The sequence below is a fragment of the Lissotriton vulgaris genome, chromosome 9, assembly GCF_964263255.1.
Source record: "Lissotriton vulgaris chromosome 9, aLisVul1.2, whole genome shotgun sequence".
In the NCBI taxonomy this organism is placed as follows: domain Eukaryota; kingdom Metazoa; phylum Chordata; class Amphibia; order Caudata; family Salamandridae; genus Lissotriton; species Lissotriton vulgaris.
In genome coordinates, this window is record NC_141697.1 from 1,049,339,928 (window position 1) to 1,049,367,517 (window position 27,590).

A 27,590-nucleotide genomic window follows, 5' to 3' on the forward strand; every position below is an offset into this window, starting at 1 on the left:
CCCAAACGGAGCCGCCTCTCGCCCAAAAATGTGGAGAGGTTAACAATGATCAAGATGAATCAGCACCTCATACCACCAGATATAAGAGTACGAGAGAGCGTGCCGGATGAAGAGGAGGTGGCCAGCACCATAGATGAGGGAATTTCTACTCTGTCAGGTGGCACTGACCTCACCCTGGCTGAATTCGCAGAGTATGATGACGAAGCCTTATTCTTATTCCTGGACCGTGATACCGACTTCGAGCCCTGAAAATGAGACAACGAATCAATAACTTTCTTTTTCATCCTTATTCACTTTTATTCCTGTGTGTCTGTCTTTCTTTGTTGTGCACAGTTAATATAATTCAAACTTTAATCAGATAATCACAAAAACAAGCCCATCAGCAGAACTGTCTTCACTTGTTTGCTAATTTATTTGAAGGTGCCGCAGTCTGCATTCCTCAGGTTCACAAGTTCAGAAGAACATGCTCCTCTATCCTCCTCCTCCAGACTCCTATTTCCATCAAAGCAGAGGGCTGGTTTACGCCCAATGAAGAAAGACTCAGCACTTGTGGGGGTGTTGTTCTACCTCTTTGCAGGTGAGTTGACGGGTCTGGGGCCATTGCTGGGAAGCACTAAAAGTGGTTTGTGCCAAATCCGAGGCGGAAATTTTTTTGTGTTTTTGATGACTTGCTTGCCTTTGAGGTGCTCTTAGGGGGGGTTCCGTCTGTTTGTGGGTGAGTTTCGTGGTCTGAGAGCATTGCTGGGACACTCTAATCTTGATTGCATTTGCTTTTCAGGAAATCCGTCGTGCCAACCCCGACTTATGGCCTAGCTACGCAGCGCGTTTGGACCGAAGGCCCAGTAATATTGCAAGTATGAGATTTTGCTTTTGGCCTGTTTGGGGGTGTTATGCTTCTTGGCGGGTGGGTTGCCGGGTCTTGGGGCATTCCTGGTAAGGTCTAATACCGGGTAGAAGTGGTTGGGACAAAATCCAGGCCGATTTTTTTTTTGGGCTATTTCTGACATTTTGCTCTATGTAGCGTTTTCGGGGGCCTGTTTGGGGGGCTTCCTGGTGTTTGTGGGTGAGTTTCGTGGTCTGGGAGCACTGCTGGGACACTCTAATCTTGATTGCATTTGCTTTTCAGGAAATCCGTCGTGCCAACCCCGACTTATGGCCTAGCTACGCAGCGCGTTTGGACCGAAGGCCCAGAAATATTGCAAGTATGAGATTTTGCTTTTGGCCTGTTTGGGGGTGTTATGCTTCTTGGCGGGTGGGTTGCCGGGTCTTGGGGCATTCCTGGGAAGGTCTAATACCGGGTAGAAGTGGTTGGGACAAAATCCAGGCCGATTTTTTTTTTGGGCTATTTCTGACATTTTGCTCTATGTAGCGTTTTCGGGGGCCTGTTTGGGGGGCTTCCTGGTGTTTGTGGGTGAGTTTCGTGGTCTGGGAGCACTGCTGGGACACTCTAATCTTGATTGCATTTGCTTTTCAGGAAATCCGTCGTGCCAACCCCGACTTATGGCCTAGCTACGCAGCGCGTTTGGACCGAAGGCCCAGAAATATTGCAAGTATGAGATTTTGCTTTTGGCCTGTTTGGGGGTGTTATGCTTCTTGGCGGGTGGGTTGCCGGGTCTTGGGGCATTCCTGGGAAGGTCTAATACCGGGTAGAAGTGGTTGGGACAAAATCCAGGCCGATTTTTTTTGGGGCTATTTCTGACATTTTGCTCTATGTAGCGTTTTCGGGGGCCTGTTTGGGGGGCTTCCTGGTGTTTGTGGGTGAGTTTCGTGGTCTGGGAGCACTGCTGGGACACTCTAATCTTGATTGCATTTGCTTTTCAGGAAATCCGTCGTGCCAACCCCGACTTATGGCCTAGCTACGCAGCGCGTTTGGACCGAAGGCCCAGAAATATTGCAAGTATGAGATTTTGCTTTTGGCCTGTTTGGGGGTGTTATGCTTCTTGGCGGGTGGGTTGCCGGGTCTTGGGGCATTCCTGGGAAGGTCTAATACCGGGTAGAAGTGGTTGGGACAAAATCCAGGCCGATTTTTTTTTGGGCTATTTCTGACATTTTGCTCTATGTAGCGTTTTCGGGGGCCTGTTTGGGGGGCTTCCTGGTGTTTGCGGGTGAGTTTCGTGGTCTGGGAGCACTGCTGGGACACTCTAATCTTGATTGCATTTGCTTTTCAGGAAATCCGTCGTGCCAACCCCGACTTATGGCCTAGCTACGCAGCGCGTTTGGACCGAAGGCCCAGAAATATTGCAAGTATGAGATTTTGCTTTTGGCCTGTTTGGGGGTGTTATGCTTCTTGGCGGGTGGGTTGCCGGGTCTTGGGGCATTCCTGGGAAGGTCTAATACCGGGTAGAAGTGGTTGGGACAAAATCCAGGCCGATTTTTTTTTGGGCTATTTCTGACATTTTGCTCTATGTAGCGTTTTCGGGGGCCTGTTTGGGGGGCTTCCTGGTGTTTGTGGGTGAGTTTCGTGGTGTGGGAGCACTGCTGGCTATATATACTTTACTTTGCAAGAGGTTTGAAGCAAATCCATGGTGGCTGAGGGGACTTAGGGCCTAGCTGCAGAGCGCGCGCGGAGTGATTTGGGAAATTTGTGAAAAAGTGACTAAGTCCCCATTTTTGTACTTTTGCTCTTTGGCTGTTTGGGGGTCTTCTACTCGTTTTCTCCTGGGTTGACGGCTCTGGGGCCATTGCTGGGAAGCTCTAATACCGGATAAAAGTGTTTTGGACCAAATCCCAGGCGGAATTTTTTTTGTGTTTTTGATGACTTGCTTGCCTTTGAGGTGCTCTTAGGGGGGGTTCCGTCTGTTTGCGGGTGAGTTTCGTGGTCTGGGAGCACTGCTGGGACACTCTAATCTTGATTGCATTTGCTTTTCAGGAAATCCGTCGTGCCAACCCCGACTTATGGCCTAGCTACGCAGCGCGTTTGGACCGAAGGCCCAGAAATATTGCAAGTATGAGATTTTGCTTTTGGCCTGTTTGGGGGTGTTACGCTTCTTGGCGGGTGGGTTGCCGGGTCTTGGGGCATTCCTGGGAAGGTCTAATACCGGGTAGAAGTGGTTGGGACAAAATCCGCGCGGAAAAGCCTTTAGTTTTGGCACTTTTTGTAACTTAGGGTTCGTTAGGGTTAGCCCTAGCAGCAGGATTGCATGTGTTTCGGGGTGTTCTAGATTTTTCAAACTGAGTTCTGGGGTCTTAGAGCACTCGTGAGAATGTGTAATTTTGGTTGCAAGTCATTTGAAGAAAATCCATGGTGGGAAAGGGGGGATTTGGCATAGTTAAAGAAAGCCTTTGCCACTATTCTTAACTTAGGGTTCGTTAGGGTTAGCAGTATTTCTATTGCATGTGTTTGAGTGGGGGGGATTTCGAGTCTTGGAGCGATGCTGGCTATGGCTACTTTTGCTTGGTTGCTTGCAAGTGGTTTGAATGCAATCCACGGTGGGTAATGGGTAATTAGGGTACTTCGGCCTACTTTTACTTTCAAAGTAAGTTTTGTCACCAGTTTTCTGCTAGGCCTCGTTTTTTGAGATTTGATTGGGGGTCTTCTACATTTTTGCGACTGGCTTTAGTAAGGGTCTGGGTGGGAGCACTGCTAGGAAGATCTAATTTTGTTCTAAAACACAGTTTACAGTACACCTAGCTTGAGGGGCAAGATCCGATACATTAATTTGCCCATACTTATTTATCCTTCAAAAGGTGACTCAGAGTACGCACTTTCAAAAACATTGTACTGTCTACTAGGAAAAACAAATTGTGACTTTTTGCACTCCACAGCCTACATACCTTATATTTATTTATCAGTGGTGTTGTAATATTATATCACTTCCTGTTTTTCGTTGAATAATTACAGGCCGGGTTTCAGTCTCTGCAATGGGGAAAAAAGGATGGAGTCAGGCTTCACAGTAGCGAGCCACAATTCAGCATCAGGCAGGCAGTGGACAGGGTGTCTTCTGGTGACCAACATCGATGGACGAAGCGTCGGCTGCAATGGAGGAGTGCCGCTAATAGGAGGATTTTTTTTCTGCGGGCAACTTACTTACCACTTCCAACAGGACCACTACAACCACATAGATACAGTATCCCTTGCCTTTTTCTCTGACTGTGACTGCATTTCTTGGCTCTCTCTCTGCTTCTACATTGATCCCTTAACACATCACTTAGTCCACTCCACTATCACATCTGCACCACACATAGTCATTTGTAAGTGCTCCTACGTAATTCGCAAGTCGCAGCACGCCCCAGGCCGTAGAGGACTGGGATGGCCCCAATGATGAAGCATGTCACCAAGGGGCAACCCTGGTGAGTGAGGGGACACCTAGAAAAAAAGCAATTTCTCCTTTTCTATCTACTATACCTTCTGTCAGGTTACGCAGCCCCTAAGCGCCTACCGTACTATGAAACTACATTTCCCATGAGTAGGCGGGAGACTTGCAGACTATTTAGTGAGACTATATGAGAGTACCCTTGTATGTTAGGACAGCACTTCACTGATGCCTGTCTTGTCTTCTGTTACAGGTATCCTTTCCCTGCTGACCCTACCTTTACCCATCCCACATTTTTTATTTTAGTTTGTTATTTTTCTCCCCCGCCTAATGCCTCGAACACCCTGTGTTTACACTTCTGGGTGTTGGTGACATTTGGAGGTGGAACCATATTTGCATCGACTGGATCACGGGGAGTAAACCTGACACCTTCCAGACCAACCCCATTGAGTGTTGTTGTGAATGGATTTATAGTGACCAGCAAGGCTCTCAGGTATCTGGCTACAGAGACCTTATGTTGAATATAGTTATCAATATTTCCACCCACGCCCTGTACTGTCGCATTCTTTCTTCCACAGTTGTCGAAAGTACTAATTACTTTTAACTGACATGCATGCAGTTACAGTAGTGTATGCACTTTCAAAGATTGATGGATAGGTTTGTACCCAAAGATTTGTTTATGTTCACAATTGTTCGTCCATGCTGTGCTACTTTTTCTTGTCTCCCAAAACCTTTCCCAAAAACCCCCGTACCCATCCATTTTTCAAACCCTAACCCTCTTCCCCCGGGCTGTGTGGTTTTGATTGATGTGTGACTAAATTACAGCAATAAATCCACACACTTGCTGGGGAGGATAAGGTGATAGCAACAGGCTGGTGAAGAAATCCGAGGATATATTCTTACTCTGCTTGACAAAGACCCATGGCTAATGTCAAAGAACTTCAACCGAATTAGTTATACTTTAACATTTGTTAGGCTACAACGTGGCACTGTTCTAGTGTACTTCTGTCACCTGCTATATTCTGTATTGTACCTTTGTATTGCTCAGGAGGACAAACCAGATTTCATTTTCTTTTTTTCATAGGCAAGCAACTGCCACTGTGTCACACCACTAGTACCACCGCTATGAGGAAATTTTATCCGCCCAGGATTGCCAACCTTATTTGCTGTTTCCCGTGGAGCCAGCCCTGGGCCTAGCCCTACTTGCAAACAGAAATTGCAGGTAAGATAGGCGTTTGGTTGGAGGTAGTATAATGGAGTATTAGGAGAGACGAGAGATTTGATTGACGGTAGTACTACTAAAGTCCTAGGACTATTCAGGAAAACAAACTTACTGTTATGTTAAACCCCCACCCACCAGACTCAAAAGCAGTAAAAAACAGGTATGGTCAGATAAAGTTTCAAAAAGTATATTTTTATAGCCCTAACAAAAGAATCTCCCGCAAGACCCTCCCTAACCCCAACGATTGTCCTTCAAAAGTCCCCAAAAATCACAACTCCCAATTCCCACCCCCCAAAAGTCTCTAAAAAAGGGGCAAGGGACACTATGGCAGGGTGCTGTTGGAATTAGCAGCCAGGGCATCATGCTCCTTGCGGAGGGTGGCAAGTTCGAAGCGGAGGCCCTCCACCACGTTCTTATAATTATGGACCTCCTGCTCCAGGTAGGACAGTCTGAGGGATAAGCGGCGCCGGTGTGCCTTGCAAATCCTGTGAGGGGCAGCTGCTTTCTTTGCTGCTGGGCGGTGGCGTTTGGCTTTGGTAGCCCGGCTCCGTACCGCTGGAGCACTGCGCTGGCTGGCAGCCCGCACGGAGGAGGAGGCAGCTGTCCCAGACTGCGTCTCCTCCTCCTCCAGGGCCACCAGCCGCTGATATTCAGCAACAGTGGCATCCAGCCTCCGTTGCCGGGCCATTCGAGCCAGCTCCTTCCTCCTTGATGGTGTCTTGGATTTGGAAGGAGCAACTACATGAAAAAAGAAAGACATAGTCTGTAACCAATGCTCCTTAAGATTAACACAAAATGATTGAGCAGAAAGTTGTCACAGTACAAGTAGCAAATTGAAAGCACAGTGCATAACTATTGAGGACAGTATCTATGTAACCTCCGACTTCTTCATCCTTGCTCTAACATTAGTGGGAGTTTAAGGAACAAATTCTACGAGCACTATGGACTTCTATTACAGTCGACTATGACAGTACACCACTCTTATTCTTCTTCTTCTCTCTTGTTTAGGAAAATTGGTACGTTATCTTATGCAAGCCGGCATAATGCCAGCGCAGTGAACTTGCACCCGAGAAAAACAGACGCACACCATGGTGAGTGAGACAGACTTGCGTTACTGTACCGGTCCAGTACATGCAGGTGGTGAAGCTCTTACTTTTCTATTACGGGTGGCACTGAGAATACTCTGTTAAAAGGGCTACTGCTTAATTAATTTAGCTTTCACCCTACAGTGCAAATGAGTATTAGAAAAGGAAAATGAAGAAGCTAAATTATCTGATTATCTATCACTTCACATGGGATGTATTTGATGACATATGGGATGACTTTAGGTGCTTTGCTTATTATTGAGTGAACAGTGATACCCCCACACATGAATGACGTACTACTACTAAACTAAAGTTATTAAGGGAGGTAGGGAGTGCCCACCGTAATAACTGGATATATGCTGTGCTTGCAGTTGCAATACAAACTACTGCTACTATTCATGGTAGTCTTTGGACAACGTTACAACTTCTTTTCCTTGCCTTTCCTACACTGGAACGGACGTGCGGGTGCGGTGTTACATGCTCTTCAAAGTAACACTTAGTTCATCCAGTGACCGTCTACTCTCTCTAGATTCACATATGCTATCTAAGAGTCAGATAGTACCATGAATGATCCAGGCATCCATCCATTCAAAGTATATTGCACACATACAGTTTCTGTCTCACCCACCCAGGCTGTTCTCCTTCCACCCATCCTTGCTTCATCATTCACCCAGCCATGCACCATACCATTTTCTTACCTTCCCAGCCACCTCGGGGACCAAGCAAACACATATCATTCTTCTTTGCCAGTCATCATTACATTTCTCGTGCTTCCACACTTACTTACACCCTTCTTTCGCTTTTCGTTCATCCCATCCATCAAGTTCACCTCAGATCTGATTGGGATTCTTCTCGCCAAAAACTTCACAGCTAAGTCGAAGTACATTTAGAGGAGGCTACTACCTGCTTTTTTTATAATACACCCGTGCAGAAAGCACACTCTGCAGTCTTCAATCTCAATGACTAAGGAATGTATAGCTTACCTCTGCCCGCCACCACCGTGTGAACCCTCACAGGCATGTCCTTTTCCGGCACTTGCACCGCCTCCTCCCCAGAGTTGTCCTCCTCGTCCAATGCCACCACCTCCGCGCTGGCCCCGTCTCCAGATGTTCCACCTACAAAGTACATTTAATAATGTTAGAATACACCACTCACTACTATATAATATTTGGTCTAGGAGGAAGAAAGAAATGTGAAAAAAAGTGTACAATTTAATAATTTTTGACTGTGTACTCTAGAGTAAAAATGTCCCTTTTTCCAGGGAAGGCTGTTGTCTTGCTGCACTTTTTGGCACAACTGATGAATGTTTGCTTTTTACTTTTTAACACGCACCACTTTTTCTCCTAACAGACAGAACCTTGACTTCTAAGAACACGAGCAGGATCAAGTTCAAACCAGGTGAGAGCTCGGCTCGACCACAAGAAATGTGTCCAATTAATCGTCAGCACTAAGCACTTTTCCATTTTCAGTTACACGTTCACTTTTATGACAAACTTGAATTTAATAAATGTGTTTACTTTTAATAAAGCTTTTAAACTTAAATAGACTCTGTGGTTTTTGGTCCTCCAGACTAGAGTGGATGAGCTAAAGGTTTTCGAATTTTTGCAAGCATGAGTCCGTGCCTCTGCCATCGGTGACTTTGGGAGCTAAATGACTCTGCCACACTATCTAGTCAGTAAGGAGATTGGGGGTTCAACTACAAAGTCTGTTATCACTGAGGTATGTGGAAAGTCTAACAGTTACAGCACCTATTATAATTGATAAGCTAAGCGATGCATTATTTAGTGTCCATAGTTCTGTTTGTGCAGATTTGTCCCTGCAACAGTAGTAGAATGGATTGTCCTATCCAAACCAAAAGTAAAGTAGTATCTTATTATTTCTTGGTGGTGGTCATTCACCTTTTTATTGTTGGCAATGGTCAAAGCATAAACATTTAGAATACTTGAAAAGACATTATGGACAATCCCAGAGGACTACACTCAGTGCATAGAGCTATTGCTGACTAGAATGGGAGTCCAATGGAAATGCCAAATGTGCAATCTTAGTTAGCTACACAGACAGACTAATAAGAATAATCTAGTAATACCACACGGAGTCATAGGGATAAGAATTTAGATCCTGTCTACAAGAAGATCAAAGACGATTTAGAAAAAATCGAATGAGGAACGCTAGGAAAAAATAAGTACTCTATATTAAAATTAAAACTTACTGGGGCCAGCAAAGGAGCCCTCGACTGCCCGGTCCTGGCCTGCATCGACAACAGCACCCTCCTCCTCCTCCTCCTGTGTCCTCCTCTTGCCCCTGGGGGAAGCTGATGTACAACATGAAAGAAAGAAAAACAGAAAACATGGATGATATTTATTTCTCAACCAAATCAAACATTTAAAAAAGAACTAACAAAGTAACAAAATATTTTTGCGAAATAGCAAATAGGGAACGACTCCACGGGATATATTATTGACCAATCTCATGTGGTCGACTACGTCATTACTTTAGTATTGCTTGATTTGCGGACCGTCGAATTGGAAACTACCCTATGTAACTCACTAAACAAAGTACTAAAAAGGTTTGCCTAGGATTGGCAGGCAGCAGTCCGCAGCACGCAAAGTGACAGCCAAAGTCCATCGTGATTGAAGATCAGCGACAACACTAAAGTTTCCTACTACATTCACCAGTCATTAAAATACTCAAACTATTAATCCACCACCACTATTTCTTCTTATCGCCATGTGTACAAAGGAAGGACTGGACTTGAGTCTGTAGGGGCTGATTTATAAGGCCCTTGCGGCTCTTTTGCTCCATTGTTGCGTGACTTTTGTGACGCAGCGACAGCACAAAAGAGGCGCAATGGTGCGGCGTATATTAACAACGTGACGCATCTGGGAGATGCATCACGTTGTAAAGCCCTGCGCCAATAGGGGTGTTCCGGCGCAAGGGAGGGCGTTCCTGCGCAGGAACGCATCCTAAAAGTGGCTGAGGGAAATCTACAAGATTTCAATCAGTCACTTTGAGGACAATGATGCGTGACTCAAACCCTGCGCCTGCTTGAAGCAGACGTACGGCTTGACGCAGCATTGGGGAGATAGGGCACCCCAGAGAATTGATGGAGCTGCACCATCGTTGCGACGCAACTCCAGCAATGCGCCACCTTTACGGCACAGATGCGTAACGCTTTGGTGACGTTTTGGGCCCATGGCGCGCCGCATTGTAATACGGCGCACCATGGGTGATGGTGGCGTGACGCACAATTACTGGCGCATCCCTGCAACTTTGCAGGGATGCGCCGGTAATTAAAAATCTGAACCTTAGTGTGTAGCATTGCGCAGTTCTTTCAACTACACTCATACATAATTTCACAGGCCAATGAAATGAACACAAAATCTAAAACAAATAAGCATAGTAGCAACACTACTGAGAAGGAGAGCAGTGTACCTGAAATGCACAGAAGATTTTGAAATAAAATGTACCTACAATGTAATGAGCAGCATTATTGCTCTTGGTAAAAAACAAAAATTTGCAATATAATAACACAGCAGGAGAAAACATAGTAGTAAAGACATAGCTACTACTACTCACCAAGCCCGGGGATCTCAAGGCCAAGGAGGTCGAGCAGATCTCGCTCACGGGTCAGGACATCCGTCCAGCGGTGGGTGGCCTGGTTGTAGGTGCGCCAGACCCGAGAGTGGTGGTAAATGGCCTGGCACACCTTCTCCCACCGCTTCCAGCGCTCCCGGGCCCCGTACCCGGCACTGATCTTGCCGCCTCCCATGATGGTCCTGGGGAGGCGGCGCTGAACATAAAAAATGAGTTGGGCCACCTCCTCCGGGGTAAAGATCTCCCGTGGCATCACTAGCTCCCCCCTCAAACGCCCGCACGGGAGCCGGACACGGGGTGCGGGACCCTTCCCCTTCTCGGGATGCTTCCCGGCTCCCTTCACCATGGTCTGGGCGGAAAGGAATAAAGAAAATAGAATAGGGAAGAGAAGAAAAGAAAAGAGTTTACAAAAGTAGTTTAAAATTAACCAAAAGTAGCAGTAAACACAAAAATATAGGGCTAGAAAAATAGAGGGATAGATAATAAGTAAAATAGATAAAAAAAAACTTCAAACAAGCAAAGGATGGCAGAGATTGACAGAGGATACAAAGACCATGCCCAGAACCATAGCAATGAATGAGAAACAAGATGGCCGCGCCCGTTCACGACCGCGCGGGTAAGTTCGCGCAAGATTTTCCTTGCGAACACGCGCGAGACTGTACTGGCAAACCGCGGACTTTGCGAGATTACACTTCGCGCCCGGAAACGGAAATACGTCAGGCAAACAAGATGGCTGCGCCCTTGAACGACCGCGAGGGTAACTTCGCGTCTTGCGCTACGAGCGGCTCGCAAAAACGCACAAAACCTTGCCAACTAACACGCCGCAAAAAAAACAAATTGCATATTCGCACGAATTTGCGGCTTCCGAATCCGATCTTGCGCGTGTTCGCACCCCGCGAACCCCGCGAAATTGCAGAAAAACGAGTTTTTCAAAAGTGAAAGCACTCGGCAGGGGCAAGAGTTCAAACTCATCATTAGTAACAATTCCCGGTAGTGCTTCCTGACTGGGGCCCCTCCAGAATTCAGTTGCTAGTTGCAACAATTGTATGACCCTGCTCTGACCCTCACAGCAGGCTCATACAATAGCTACAAGTAGGCCACAAAGAAGGTCCTGGGGAAAAAAAATGCACTGCAACAGAAAGCAAAATTACAGATAAGGAAGCAGGTGCCAGACTGGAATTTTAAAACAGTGACACATTAATAAACTAACCCCAAATTAATTCATCTGAGTTGAAGCAGGGATGGTGTGCTTGCTTTTCCCCCCCATAATCTACAGTAATGATGAACCAGAGGGTGGCATTGATGTAACAGAGGGTTGCAGTGGTGAAACAGAGGGTGCTGGGAACCTGTGATGATGAACCAGACGTAGAAACAACATAATTCGCGACCGTTGCGCGACGAAATGTAAGTTCGCAATTGCGAACTGGTACGAAACCCTCGCGAACTGGCAGAAATCCTTGCGAACACAAAAAAAAAAAAATCCGCAAATTCGCAAGAATTCGCGGATTTTGCGGATTGCGAGTTCGCAAATCCGCAAATTCGCGAACGCGAGATCCGCAAAATTCGCCCATGCTTAGGTCATACCACCTCTTCTTTAGGTCATCAATTGACCGCTGGGTCACTCCTACATCATTTACCTTTGCCCTGATGCGCAGCCAAATGCGCCTTTTGTTGGCCTCAGGCACCTTTCTGGATAGCTTTTCAAAAAGCTTATCATGGTCCCTGCTGACTCCCTCAATCAGGAACAGCAGCTCCTGTTCTGAAAAAGTTATTTTTCTTTTCCTGCCAGTTTCACTGGCTCCTGCTGCATCCTGGGACATTCTGGTGTTGGATGTCTGTTCTGTTGTGGGGCTGCAGGGTGTGTCTTCTAGAGCTCAGGGCTGTGCCTCCTCCTCTCTCCAGCTCTGTGTTCCGAATGAGTAAGGGAACTGCCTACTTCCTGGTTGTGATGTCATCATTGTGCTCAAAATGCGACTTCCCGTTTTTGCGATGTCGCAATTTGCGAGATCGCAATTTGCGATTTCGGTAATTGCGAAATCGCAATTTCGGGTTGGGAAAACAGGAGATTCTGCGAATTTTCTGAGATTTTTGAAAATTCACAATCGGCGACTGCGATTTGCTTTTTTTCGCATTTTTTGATGCATCCCATTCTGCGAATTCCAATTTGCGATTCGGTATTTTTCGCAAATTGGAATTCGCGGAATGGGTGCTTGATGCATCTAGGGGAAGGTCCTTTAACCTAAACACTCCCCCTGCTTCACTTGGTGTTACTCACTTTGCCCACTTGGTGACAGTCAATAATGAGTTTTACACCTCACCACTTTCAAAAGCCACCAGCCACCACTGCTCACAATCGACATTTTTGTGCTGTGTGAGTCAGGTAATTATGTATATTCTGGGCTTGCTCTGTTCCTTTGTTCTCTGACCTCAGCAACCAACGGTACTAGTTCACTAGCTGGGCAATCGCTGACAAAACAAGGCTATGCTTTTGCATAAAAAGAAATTATGGTTTTCTAGATGCATGAACAAATCATTTGATGGAAAGTTTACATTTTATACCACAAGTTGATGGCTGGTTAATGGAGTATTACTTTCTTTTTTACGATCTGGAGTTGCCTTGCTTTTCAATGAAATGTTTAGTGGTACATTGCATTGTTTGTGCCTTAATGGATTTCTGTCAACCATCTTTTGAAAATGTAGCTTTTATGTAAATAAATAAAAAAGCACGTATTTTAATGCTTCATTATGTAAATGAAGATTTAAGTGAATATCTGAACTGAGGAATATGAATATGTAGTATTTCCAAAAAGAATGCTTTAAAGCAGATTTTGTGTTAAATGAGTCACTTGCATTGTGAAACAACACATAATTGTGTGTGTTATATGATAAGGTGGCAACATAGCCTCCTTCCTTCCGACATGGAATGTAACAAGGGGCCTCTTAATTACTAAAAGATGCCTTTAGGAAATAGCTGATAAAACAGACAAAATGTTGCTTACCACATATAGATGCTTACATTGCTAGGAAAAGATGGAAGATCAAGGCCAAACAATGCAGATTTTATTTAGAACTGGACCAAAGAATAGAAGGAAATCCAGATTATACCCCCAAAACAAACTTTGCCTCAAACTTGTGCTCTTAAATCTTTGAAGATGTGCCATTATTTTACTTATGTACACCATGCTCACATTACTACGACAACACTTTGTCCACTCCCTTCCACTGGAAAAGCTCATTCAATACCTGATGGTCTATCCACTCCAAAATACACGCCTTACAGAACGTATAAACCCTTTTAACAACCCTTGCCACAACCAAAGTTTCTATCTCTTTTAAGAATACCTTACATAAGGTGCCCTGTTTTACTGTTTCTTTCTAATTCTTCTTGTTCCAATAGGTCTTTTTAAACTTCTTTTTCTAATACTTCTTGTTTACACTCAACATAGAGACACATAACACTACACATATGATATGCCTGCTGGCATATGCTGTTGTTACTCTTCGCATGGTATTGTAATAATGTGCCCATTAATGCAGTGTTATCCAAATGTGTTCTTCACATTAGGACACTCCTCCTACATTCAATCAGATGAGGAACCCATCTTTATTAGTCCTCTCACGTGCACTGTTCTATCTGCAACAATTTGTAATGCATTTTGCGGAAATTTAAAGATGCTGAAGACCGAATGATGTTCCTTGTAGGTCTGGTCCAAAGATTAAACATTGCCTTTTAAAAGCTATTCTGTAGGATGTCACTCCAATGCACCTAGGGCTGGACTGGCCCTACCGGGCACCCGGCATTTCCCCGGTGGGCCGCCAGGGTGGGGGCTGCTTTTAGATCCCTCCAGTTTGTTACTGGAGGCCGATTTTGCAGGATAGCTTCAATATCGGCACTCTGCAACAAAAGCGGCACAAAGCTTTCCAGTAGCACCTCCCCCCTTCCCAAAATAAATACTCTCTGGAATGTATATCTAAAATGGCTTACACTTTTCTTAAAGCTCTATCCTCCTACTTCAAAATATCAAACAACTGCTTTCACCTCTTATCAAAGTGTTTTTTGCAGAATTATATAGCGTGAACTCGACCCAAAGGTATTGGAGCGCTTTACATGAGCACGTTACGTTACACAAGGACACATTCATTTTTTTTGTTGTTTTGGTAGGAATGGGGAGATTAAGTGATTTGCTCAGAATCACAGGATGTGGATCGACCCGAGGCTCGAACCTTAGTTTCCCAGGTCCAAGGTGGACAGTCTAGCTGTGAGACCGCATCCTCTGATCACATCATCAGATGGTGGTTATGCACTGGATAGAATCAGGCGGCAAGGCTGGTTGTGCTTCAACGTCAATAATTCAACCTTCACTTGCTTCTAAATGAGGTAGAGGTACCAAGAGCCTGGACTGTTCTGGCGGACGCCCTAAAACCTTCAACTGATAAGTGACACCTAAGTTTAAACTTGGACAATTTTCAAATGGCACATTTTGCACTCTGCACTGTTCTTGTATGTAATTAAAATATATGTGGGTTTCTAGTCACATATCAAGAGGGAATGGAATAGGGGTATTTAAACAACACCTGGATCTACTTAATTATTGGTCATGGCATGGTCCCCTTGCTTCACTGACCACCTCCCTCCCCTTGTGGGTTGTCCAGTTTGGAACACCTACTTGGCACAAAGGAAACAAATGGTATTATCATGGGTGTACAGTAAAGTTTCCGTAAGTCCACAATCTAGAGGGACCTCTGATTCTCTCTCTCTTAAGGAACCAATAGAGGATATAAAAGATCAGGTCCTGTCAGCTAAAGCTTGGGGTTAGCATGAACCTAGGACTTAGACAGGGGACTACTCAATGCTCAGAAACACCAACAGGGTTGGTATCCCTAGTTGGACAGAGCATTTTCCCACTCACTATCCTCCTCTGTCTTCATATAGGGCTATGCTAACTCCGTCTTCTGGAATAGTCATTCTCCTCAGATCCTCAGTTCCTTCCCCATGGAACGCTTCTGAGGCAAATGCTTCCCAATGGAAGCACCATAGGCACTTTCTGCACTTCAACCCAATTTACTCACCAACTCATTCATTCATCTGGTGTGCCCAAACCAAAGCAGCCTTCAGGCATGCCCATCTATCTACCTGGCCAATTACAAACATAAACTCTGTGCACATTTGTAGCCACGCTCTACCATTGCAATCCGTGACCACCATTTCATTGCTTTTTGAATCCTTACACAGTTGTCCAGTCATGCTAGGCCATCTCCGTTCTGCAACATTAGAGAACCAAAGGAACATGCACGCAGAGTACTCTCACTACTGCCACTGTTGTATTTAATGTAACCTAGTCATGGCACTTGCCCACCCATTAGCCCTAAAGGATTCAACCCCTACTCGGACGCTATCCAAAGTAAACCTGCAGCTTCACCTTTGCTGGAGGATTATCAAAGGAAATTAATTAATTGCATCCTACTGCTCCTAGGCACCTTGTTTCCACTATGGCCTGCGGGGGCATGCAACCAGCCTTGAATCTTCCCCAAACATTAACACCAGGAGGCCTGGGACCGTGACACATCCTACTGCCCCACTCACATGGTGCCTGAAAGTTAGATGTCTATCTAATAATTCAAGTAGAGTTTGACAGTCTGGTAGTCCAATAACATGGTTCACATCCTCATCTGCATGGGGCTGGGGGGACTGGAAACCACTAGGCAAAGTTGTTACCTTCATTCCCTTTAAGCTGTAAAAGAAGAAGGCTCCAGGTATGGTCTTTGTCTTCCCCACCCAAAAAGAGATTCAAGGGTATAATGGCCCTTGGTAGGATCCCTGCGTTCTCCTCAATATATATTGAGGTTTATGGGCAAGAGGAAACAAGAAATGGCCCCAAAACCAATGAAGATGTTAAAGTTCTGAGGAACCGGGCTTTGCTCTTTTTTCACATTGAATAAGGAAAGGTGGGCCCTAAATTCACAATATCCACATTGAGCAGTAAATGCAGAAAGCCCCATGACATAACCTTTGATATGATCCTAACTTTCTTTGAGGCTCAAAGTCAAGGGTTCGCAAGCAGAACACCATCCCCCAGACCCATTTGCCCTGACTTGTGGGTCCAGGAAATCTCCAGGTGTTGCTCTTACCCTAAACCAAAGTGAACTTCAGGGTTGAATTCCTGAGGCACTGCCACCTACCCCACTACACTCATCATGACCATCTGGTAAAGGAGATGCCCAAGAATGGGTGCATCCACATTCAGTGTAAGGGCTCTAAACTTATCCGCATTGAGCTGCATGTAGAGCAGGTTGACCAGAAATGGGATCTGACTACACCACATCGTGCTGAAAGGTTTGGGGAGAGAAGCTTCCAGCAATGGCACCTGCTATGCCTCCTTATTTGCACTGGGTTTTCAGAGCAGCACATCTCCAATCATAGTTCCTATCTACACTTTCACCTGAATTTATGTTTCATTATAAGAGACTCATAAATGTTCCGTGTGTTTCACTCTCATTAAGTTGGGGTCTCGGTTGCCAGTCATACCATGCAACTTAAATGACTGGGACTGGGAATAGATAACCCCTCCCTACATAATCTATGTCACCGCCACACTCTGATGACCAACATGAAGAAACTGGAGCTAGCCGTTCATAAACATCCCACTTAGTTTCCCACTCATAAATGCAAGAATTGTATCTGCGGGAATCTTGTACTGCTGCTACCTATACTAACTCAGTTCTGCTTGTGAGTGAATATTGCACAGCAGCTGCCTTACTGGATCTCATCTATGGGTTATGGAACCTTGCATGACTGGTTATGTGGTGCTGCCCAAAAAAACTGGCACTACATAGAAAGATTAAATACATCTGCATAGGCATTTACTAATTGGACAAGGCACTCAGGTCAAAGAGGGGTATTGAACCACCACCCATCTTTCCATTCCTTCATGCCATTGATGAAACCACTTAAATCAAAAGCACCCAAGCAAAACCAGTATCTGCAATGTAACAATTCGCACAGTACTGCAACCAACTCACCCTATCATCACACCATCCCTGAGTTATTTTCTTGACTAACACTATAGAACCCGTACTTGGAAGAATTAATCACATAGATGAATCCATGTGCCAGTATTGCAGATCCATCAGACATGCGGCAACCTCTTGTGGCTGTCTATCTTTGAACAAAGTCAAAGCAATATGCCTGCAAATCATACAGGGGTGCCTGTCACCCTAACTGTAAAAACAAATACTGTGTACTCCTGACTTATCCATTAAAATTACCATGGACAAAGATGGATCCTAGGAGCCTGCAGAACATGCAATACATTGTCACAAAAAGTGCAGTATACAACTTAGAGTTTGACTCCACTATACTCATTTTGTAGGGCCTGAACGATATCACATCCACACCACTTACCAAGGGCATCCAAACCCACCGCTGTAGATCATATACTGCACACACCGGTTTAGATTCCACAAGACCGCGCATCTTAAGAACATAGGACTAGGACAACCTTCACCACCACACACTCCACACGACTGAGGTGAGACCTGAGTCTGCACCATGGCACAATGTTCCACTGATGATTCAGATATGCCACCTATTATGTGACCAGCTTAACACCACAAGATAAAGCCATCAAAGGAACTCATGGACGACAGAGACCCATCAGTTACACTGAGATCTAAATATCTGTACCTCATTCTTTATCACCTTTGAATGCAGCAATATTTTCCTGCCCATTTACAGTCTGGATTGGGTCTGCACAACCATTCAAACAACCACTTACATCACCTATAGTATGCTATTTATGACGGTCCATGAACCTCAAGTCATCATTGACTCTGGCACTGCAATAGACTTGCATCTAATCCCGTTCAATAAAGAACACCATTATAAAAATGCCAGAAGAGGCTCCAGGCCACTTGTTGCCTAGATCCAGGCAATCAGCAGGACTCCAGCCATCTTCTTACAGTGAAACAAAAACTGTACAGTCACAGCAGAAAAAAACAAATCCTGAATTCCACTACTCATAACATTCTCCATTTTACAGAATTTCGTACTGGAGAGGCAGAGCTACACTTCTGTTCAGGTGTGCACATTTGGAATGAGTAACAAAATACAGTAAAGACCTTCAACAGCTGTTTTATACTTTATAAAAACAAAAAACAACTGACTTTTCTCAAAATCATGATTATACAACTCCATGAAAAACAAGTCATTTATTTTGCATATGGTGTGTACAACACAATGCCTCACACCCCTTTCATATAGTTCATCATACGTAAGACAAAGCTACATATTGATGCAGCAAGCTGCAGCAAGTTGGGAGTACATCTTTGGGCCTCACGCATGACATCAAACCACTCTTCTCATAAAAGACACCTTAGGAAACATCGTCCAACCATGCACAGCAAATGGAGTACTGACTTACCCGACCACCTGTCAAGTACTTTCTGGGCCTTCCGGGGGTAGGAAAGCCCTGTAGGTACAATACACTTCAATTCATGCTGTATGATATAGATGTCATACTGAACCTCTTTTACACAACACCAAACCAACCATAATCCAACACTTGTGACTCAGATCCCCCATTCAAAGCAGACACAAGCCCTATGATTGAACTGTAGAAATTGTTATCTCCTTCAGGGTCATATTACCAAACCTAAGTACTCTGAAGCAGTAACATGCACACCAAAAACACTGAGTGCAGAGCCCACCTCCCTTCAGGTCATTACACACATTGGGCCCGATTCACAAAGGTAAACTGAGACGAAAATCTAGCTTTACGACTTTTGGTATTCACAAAGGGCATTTAGGAGTAGTAAAGTTAGACTTTTGTCTTGGTTAAACTTCAGTTTTGGTCTTAAGTCTAACTTAAACCAAAACTTAAACTGAGACAAAAGTCTAACTTTACTATTCCTAAATGCCCTTTGGTAGGGTGACCAGATGTCCCGGTTTTCCCCGGGCGGTCCCAGTTTTTGGAGAAGTGTCCCTGTGTCCCGACACTTTTCTCCAAATGAGTCAAATGTCCCGTTTTCGAACAGTGTCCGGGTTAAACACACAAATGTCTCGGTTTTTCGTTGGTCCGGTTGCCCGCATGCTCCGTTTGCACTGCGTGTGAGGGGGAAATCGACAAATGTCTAGTCAAACCTGTAAATACCCTGCTCAGCCATTGTCTGTTTTTAGGATGAAAAAAGTAAGATTTAATTTACTGGAACGAGTGGGTGTTGCATTTTTTTTAATATAATCCTTCAAACAGCAGGCCGCTACTGAGTACACTAATATTCTCCTTTAAAACGGAAACTTGCTCAGCTTAATTGACCATTTTGTCAGGGATGTTCAGTGAGGTTTTCTGCAGCCCCACAAATGACTTTGATCTGGTTGAACTGAATAAAATTATTATTTGAAGCGCTCTAAAAAAAGTGTTGTAAACTGATGCTCCTTATAAAGTTTTGTGCACCTTCCTTTGAACATTTACCAACATCGTACTGTACAGATTCAACCTAAACATGGTTGCCACCTGAGGAATTTATCTGCACATTATTATAATGCATGAGGGATTCACCGGTGGGGACACTCTTTAGCCGAGGCATACACCTGTATGGAGAACACCCTGCAAGTTGATGAGTGCACATTCTGTGACACCAAGACAAACTGGCTTTCTTTCTTACATATCCTGTATATGGAACACCCATGAATTCCCTATGTGACATGCAGTGTAAACCTCTTGAATTAATTAATTAATGTTCTCGAGTAGCCCACATTGTGAACTGAGGCACAGAAAAGGAAATTAAGTTACATTTGTCAGCGCCAGTCTTCTGCTTCCAAAGTATGCAGCGAGGAATTAGATTGCATCTTGTATAATTTCCATCATGCTTATTTTCAAACGTTGTGCCTGCTTACATCCTGCCCTTTTCTTGAAAAGTACATACGAGCAAGTCATGTGTAGGATCCCACAATCCGGTCAAGTGAGGACAGCCAGGATAACAACACAGGTCTTCTTAATCCTACAGGTGACAAATCCACTAAACCCCATCACCTGAGGTGCATTTGTGAGAACTGCGCGGATACCACCACCGCTAAATTTGTTCCACTCAGGCTGTAATACACCACATACACACACCAGCGAAAGAACAGGCAGTGATAGGGCAAACACCTGTCTTGTAGAGGCAGGTATAATGCACGCAGCACCAATGCAAGCGTCACACACATGCACACTTGCCTGGCAGCATGTGCAGTGGCAGTACGAGTTTCTCTTATACAGAACAGGCTCAGCACAGACAGTGGCACTGTAAGCTTCCTTCACAGATGTATGTACACCCAGGGTCCTGCTCAGTGTGCGTTTCCTTTGCAACCTACAGGTTCTGCATTAGCCAGTGCCCACTCGGTCTGTGGAGGGAGCTGTCATTGTAGTCCCTTTTCTATGTCTATGACACCTGTCAAATAGTCCTACTTTTATGTCGATGGTTACTGCAAACCGTTGTCCTACTTCTATATCTATGACCTGTCCCCGTTTTTTGTTTTGAGAATCTGGTCACCCTACCTTTGTGAATACCGAAAGTTGTAAAGTTAGACTTTTGTCTCAGTTTACCTTTGTGAATCGGCCCAATGTTTCCAGTCCTGGGCATTAGTTTGGTAGCTTGCTGCATTCTAGGTGCTGTAGTTCTTTTTGATTACTCTGAACTAATGAACAACATGATCTGTTGGTCAAATGTTCTGGATTGTAGACTGTGTCCATGATGACCTGGAACGAGGTGATCCCCTACCACTAAGGGGCACTCACTGTTACTACACAGAGGTGATATTGTGCTTGAATTTTGCTGATTAGGTGTTTGTTCTGCTGTTCTTCATCTGAACTTTCAGTGTTGTGACTGGGTGCTGTATTCATTTATCCACTCATTCTTTCTTTTATATTGTCTCTGAGCAGGATTTGCTCGTGTCTGTATTCTTAAGGGCTAAATAAAAGCGAGTGCCTGAGTAAAGGACGACCTTCAACTGCATCATGTGTCAGTAGGTCTTTATGCAGCCAGTACCATAATACATATGTTACTATGGCACTACTTTGGGAATGAACAGAATAGCTTGTTTTGAAAGGCAAAAACAGGGTGTATTGTATGTGTTATGAGGGAACCCAAAAATGTCTTTCCCTTTAAAATATTGGATGGGTGCTACCAAAACTCGACATCGCACCAACATACGCATCTTTCTTGACGCCAACAAGATAGACATAAGCAGTGCACACAGACGTATGGCCTGCATTACAAACAAGCATAGTAAAGCCACTATGTGTTTGCTCTAAGACGCTGAGCTGTTTTTTTTACCAATGCTTTGAGGCATTCAAATGTGAACACATGCATCAAGACGCATGCACACAAATATTGGCAATCTGGGTGTTCCTTTAAAGAAAACGCTTTCTAAGTAGTCTGATGTGCAGGCATGTGTCATGACCCATGGTGCTGATTTTAGATTTTCCAATTTAACATAGCAGAAGGCAATGTTAGAACAGTAAACTAAAACTCAAAATAAAAATAAAAACAATTTTGCACAAGTGCAAACAATGAAGCAAGAAACCTTGTTGCACATTAGTGAGAGACCCCTCGTAAAACAATAAATACATTCGAGAAAAGGGAGAGGGCAAAGGAACAAGTGGACAGTGGAAACATCTGCATTCCCTTAGAGTGCTGACAGCAAAAGATAATAAGCATTGGCAAAGTCAATAGATCTGAGATTTGCTGCCAGCATTTTGGCTTTGTTGATACTTGTTTGTTTTGTCACGGTTTTTGTAAAACGTTATTGATGGAGGAGCTGTCTGGTCTTTGCCAAATTTAAAACAAAACATTGATTAAATATTATTAGGGCCTCAAAAAAAATTCTTACAGTAAAGAAATACCTTTTGTGGATGTGCTCCTTGTGTTTTTGTGTGGATGTTCTCCTTGTAAAAGAGCAGAATGCTGTCAGTCAAAGTGAAATTTGGCAGTGGCAGAAGAGAGAAAGCCCAGTGCCCCAAGCTGTGCTGTTGAATGTGGAAGAAAATGTGAATGACACAACAACAGACCAATGGATGGAGAAAGAGGGATGGCAGAAAGTCCCTATAATAAGTCAGTAAAATATATATTTATAATGAGGGCCACTGGAATTATGCGTCAGGGGAGGGCCAAATTATGTGGAAGTGTTGACTAAATTATGCGTCCAGAAAAGTCATTTTGTGACAATATTACTTCATTATATTGTAATTTTCACATTTGTTAACACTATCTGTGCATAGGTTGCAAATCAGGTGACCAGTTAACACCTAAATATAGCAATAAGCAACAGAAAGGTGACCAGTCTACTTTCACGAAGAACCTTCCACTGTGCAGCAACACACGTCTCTGCATTTTTAGTAAGTTCTTTACTGTTTGAGCTAGAGGCAATTTTTTGGGTAGAATCTGCAGATTATGCAACAGGCTATCCATAATTATGCGAAAAACGTCATGGCTGCACAATTGCAAAATTCCATTGACCTTGCAAATAATTTTTGTGAAATCAAAATGTCTTGGTTAAAGAGAACTCTTGAAAAAGAAAACCTTCAACCGAGCACAGGAAGGATTCAACTCAACAAATCAGAACACCGTGCAACCAAAATCGCCTGGGTTGGACAAATTGAAGACGAGGATGGAAATCCATCAAATCAAGAGTAAAAAACTGAAACAGATAACAAAGCCATCCAAGCATCAATGTGGAGCTGATGCAAAGTCCACTCGAGCAGCCACATGCATCATTGTAGGAATTTGCGATTCCTAAATTGCGAAAATTAAGGAATCGCAATTTAGGAATCGCAAATTCCTATGCATCAAGAAATCACAAAAGTTTTTGCGATATCTTAATTTTCCTTATTTGCGATTCCTTAATTGCGAATCGCAAATAAGGAATCGCTTTACATTGATTCCTATGGGCCTAGAGGCCCATAGGAATCAATGGGAAGGCATTCTCATTTTGCGAATTCGCAATTAAGAAATCGCAATATGAGCATGCAATTTCAAGGGTGCAGGGAGGGTCCAAAGGACCCCCCCTGCACCCCTGAAATGTCAAGTAAGTACATTTTACTCACACACATGTCTCAAGGGCATGTGTGTGTGTAAAATGTAAGTTTCAAAAATGCATTTATTTGCATTTTTGAAACTTTTCGCAAATTACCATGAAGGTGTACTTCATGGTAATTTTTCCCTTTAAAATTGCGAATTCGCAACAAAAAAAAATTCATGCATAGCATTTAAGATATCGCAAAATTTGCGATTTCTTAAATTGCGATAAATGAGAAATGAATGATGCATCCCAAAAAGTGATTTTGGAATCGCAAACGGTCGAATTTTGCGATTCGCACTGTTTGCGATTCCAAAATCGCTTGATGCATGTGCCCGTAAATGTCTGTTATGTATTGAAAACCATATGTCTGCCAACAGACTGCTAAAGCTGGCTGTAGTTGAGACACAAAAATAATCAACGGAGTAGAACGGCTGATTGAGAAAACAAACCAAAGTCATGCATAGAAAAAAATCATGCCCTGTCTCTATACCTTGAATTTGCTTTGTGAAACAATGACAAAAGGAAATATGTCCAGTTTTCATCAAGTGCTTAACTCTGGTGTACATTCTAAATGATTCCCATGTTAGCAAATGTTAAAGAATGAAATTGCTTTGTCCAGGGCAACACCAGCTTGGAACGCAGGCAACTAGGTTTAGAACTTATACCTTTTCTGTCTACAACTCAGACATTACTCACTATACTCACTGTACTATACTACACACTACACGGCATCTCCTCCAGACGTAAAATCATTCCTCATTTTAACGTGGTGTTATTGGAAATTCCACATTTGTTTATTTACTGGTACATATATGTCATGCAAATAGCACAGACTTCTTGAGAGATCCTCATTGGAAAGGCCTGAGTGTTATTCTTCCCTCGATTTATCTGGTATCACCTGCCCCCTGCGGTAATCATACAATATACTGTGCACTTCAATTCACTAAAGGAGGCTTAGCCTGTATTTCAGTGTCAGAACTGAAGACCAGTATTATTGAGCTGTTGGAGTGAGAGCTATTGTCTGTACCCCAACCTTTCCGGAAATTGCCCTGACATAGATTCATGATATCTATACTACTATTATAAAGGAAGAACTTTGAGGCTTTGAGGCGGGTAAACTCGGGAACCACAGCGCCAATCCACACACCCGATACATCATTGTAATCCTCAGGGTGTGCAGATTGACATAGGCTATATAAATTAAAAATAAATAAGTTATTTAAAAAACTATAAGTTATAAAAAAAAAGTAGTCACTTCAAAGTAGCGCCGGCTGCGACGTGCGTGCTTACATCAGGAGCGGCTTACACGAGTTCGAGGAGCGGTGGAGATCAGCGCGGGGAGGAGCGGCGGAGATCCGCGTGGGGAGGAGCAGTGACAAGGAGCGGCGGAGATCAGCGCGTGGAGGAGCAGTGACGAGCGGAGGAGCAGCGGACATGAGCGGGGGACAGGCATGGAGGATCGGCGGGCAGGCACTGAGGAACGGCAGCGGGGAGGAGCGGTGAGCGGCGGATGAGGTAGGGCACCAAGTAAGCAGTGAGCAAAGCAAACGTGAGGGAGGAGCGGCGGCGGAGAGGAGCGGTGAGCGAGCCACAGGTACCAAACGAAAAAAGAAACGTGTGCAGGTTACAAAAGCGTACAAAGTGGAGCGGTCAGCTTAAAGCTAAAATGACAATCGGTAGAAGGTACCAAACGGGGCATTACAAGAGGAAAAAGTGAAGTGGACAGCTTCAAAAGCAAGTAAACATAGAGGCATAATACTGCACAACGTCAGGGCGGGCGGGGGCCCTGAGCCATGATTGCTCTCGGACAACTTCGGGACGGGCTGCTAGTATGAATATAAAATGGCTTTTCTACTGTGTATCCTACATGCACAGATCACATACAGCCCGATTCATCAAGCTGAATTGCGCTCGCAAAGGGACAGATTCTGAGAATCTGGCCCTTTGCGAGTGCGATTTTTGCATTTGGGATTCATCATCCCAAATGCAAAAATCGCTATTTGCAAAATCGCATATTTGTGAGGAATTGGATTTAAGGAATCTCTATTAGAGATTCCTTAAATGCAATTCATGAACCAATTGTAAATTGCGAATTCGCAATATTTGGTCGCTATTTACCACGAAGTCTGACTTCGTGGTAAATAGCGAAAAAATAGGAAAAAGCACTTTAGCGCATTTTTCTCTTTTGCACGTTACACACACACATGTCCTTTGGACATGTGTGTGCGCAACACCTGTTTAAATTTGCTTTTCAGGGGTGCTACAGGGTGTCCTTTGGACACCCCTGGCACCCTTGAAATCGCTATCTTATTTGCGATTAGCTAATTGCTAATCGCAAATAAGGAATGTGTAGGAATTGCAATTTATTTTGCGATTCCTACATGAATCCCGTTTTGCGAGTCTGTAATAGCGATTCCTTATGAATCGCTATTAAAGACTCGCAAAATGGGTCTTTGATGAACCTACCTGTTAGCTTCTATTTGTTCCGTGTCATGGGGAGGGTCACCAATTTCCCAGTAGCAGGGGCAGGTTTTATCTTTGCATCTTGGTACTTGTAGTGCTATTTATCCTATTTTGGATTTACGGTTATAAGTACCAGAATGCAAAGAAAACAAAATTGATTTGGATTATCTACTTACTCATTGAACCAAGAGAGTTTAGCCTTCAGACAGTTTTGTTTTCTACCAAAACTACTTTACAACATGAGACATGCAGCATCTTACCAGGATTAAGACCTTTAGCAGCCCTAAGCACTTAAAAGATGTTGGTGCCCCCACATATATCCAATTCAAAATATAAACAATAATAAACAGTAAAATAAAATTGTGATTTTTGAAATGAAACAAAACTTACTGTAATGCTTATTTTTGTATTCTCCCAATTTTTTTTATAGGTTCAGCTGTACCATTTGCACCATATGGTCCATGATAAATCCAGCAATAGAAACTTTCTGTGGTGCCCCCTTCCCTTGATACCCTAAACATGTGTTTATATTGAATAATGGTTAATCCAGCCCTGCATGTTACTTATAATCAGGGATACCGGAAATACACGGCGAGGGCTAGATTATGAGGCAGGTTTGACTTAATTATGTGGCAAGAAAAGAAAAATTATTCCATGTAATGCTGCACATTTTGTGATAGTATTTCTTCATAATTGTATCATTTGTACACATCTGAGCACTGTTTGAGTAAACGTTTCACCTCATCAGTATCAGTTTAACACCCACATAAAGGAATAAACACCTGAATAGTAACTAGGTCATCTTTGCACAGAGGCCTCCACTGTTCGGCATCACGAGTAGTGTGAAGTTTTAGTTACTTTGATCCATGTGAGCTAAGAACAAAATATCAGGATTTTTTTGTTTAATACTTCAGATTATGCAGCAGATGAATTCTGTGGCAAATCCATAGTTATGCGGAAAATTCCACGGCCCCATAATCGCATAATTGCAATGGGCCTGCTTATAATGGAAAATGCGAACCTACGAGGCTCAGAATAAAAAAAAAAACGCATTGGCTAATAAAATCCCACAACTGAATAAAGGGTTACTGTCATGACAAGGGGCACGTTGTCTTCAAAGTACACAGATTTTGAAACCCCTTCCTAAAGTGAATTTAGCAAACCTGGCCTGTGTAGTTAATATTCACCTGTTCTACCAGGAAGCTGGTGAAAAAAGGAACAAAAAACAGCACATCCATACCTTTAGCTTGGAGAGATAGCTGACTCTCTGGCGGTGTACGTCCGGGCATGCTTCTTGGAAGCCTGGCAGCAGGTAAGCTGTGCACGTGCAGCTCCTGTAATGGTCGGAAAGAGGACGGCCCGCGGCAGCTTCTGTTTAAAAAATAATAATAGCCTGGTCTACAGGTCGCGCTTGGTGCGGCTGACGTGGCCTGCTGTTTTCATTGATTCTGCCAGCATTGATAAGAGCGGCGATCGTGGGCTCCTGCACCTGGTCTTCTCGCTTGTGGTTGGCTATTCCAACTGCGACATGGGCACGTGACGAGAGGAAACACTCTGGTCTCAACAGATAACGACTTTTTAAATAGCGCGTCAGGACTTCTCCTCGTCATCAACTCGAAGAAGCCTCCCCGGGGCCGTTCAACGCGCAGGCAGCGTGAGCCGAAACTGAACAAGGCAAATGTCCCTGATGTAAATGATACATTTTTGTAACCTAGCGTCTCAGAGAATTATTTTATCAAAGAACACTGTGCGTGCAAATTTGTGTTAATTTGCCTTAATAAATACATGCCATGTAAACTTTTCCAAGTCAACGAAATATTTCCAAGTGGCTGTAGAGGGTCATCTTGAAGGAAAAGTACAAAAACTATACTCTGTGTTGTTTTTTCCCCCTTACTATAAATCTAGAGTATATAAGTCAA

The 27,590-nt window shown here is 43.9% G+C and overlaps 1 protein-coding gene across 1 annotated transcript in view; it reads right to left on the reverse strand.

Moving 5' to 3' along the window:
• LOC147692776 (platelet glycoprotein IX-like) overlaps positions 1-27,051 on the reverse strand; it is a 43,541-nt gene extending 16,490 nt beyond the window's left edge. Inside the window, exon 1 of the mRNA XM_086936829.1 lies at positions 26,912-27,051. The gene's annotated coding sequence lies outside the window, so the exon portion shown is untranslated. The remainder of the gene's footprint in view (positions 1-26,911) is intronic.
• Positions 27,052-27,590: the final 539 nt, after the last annotated feature.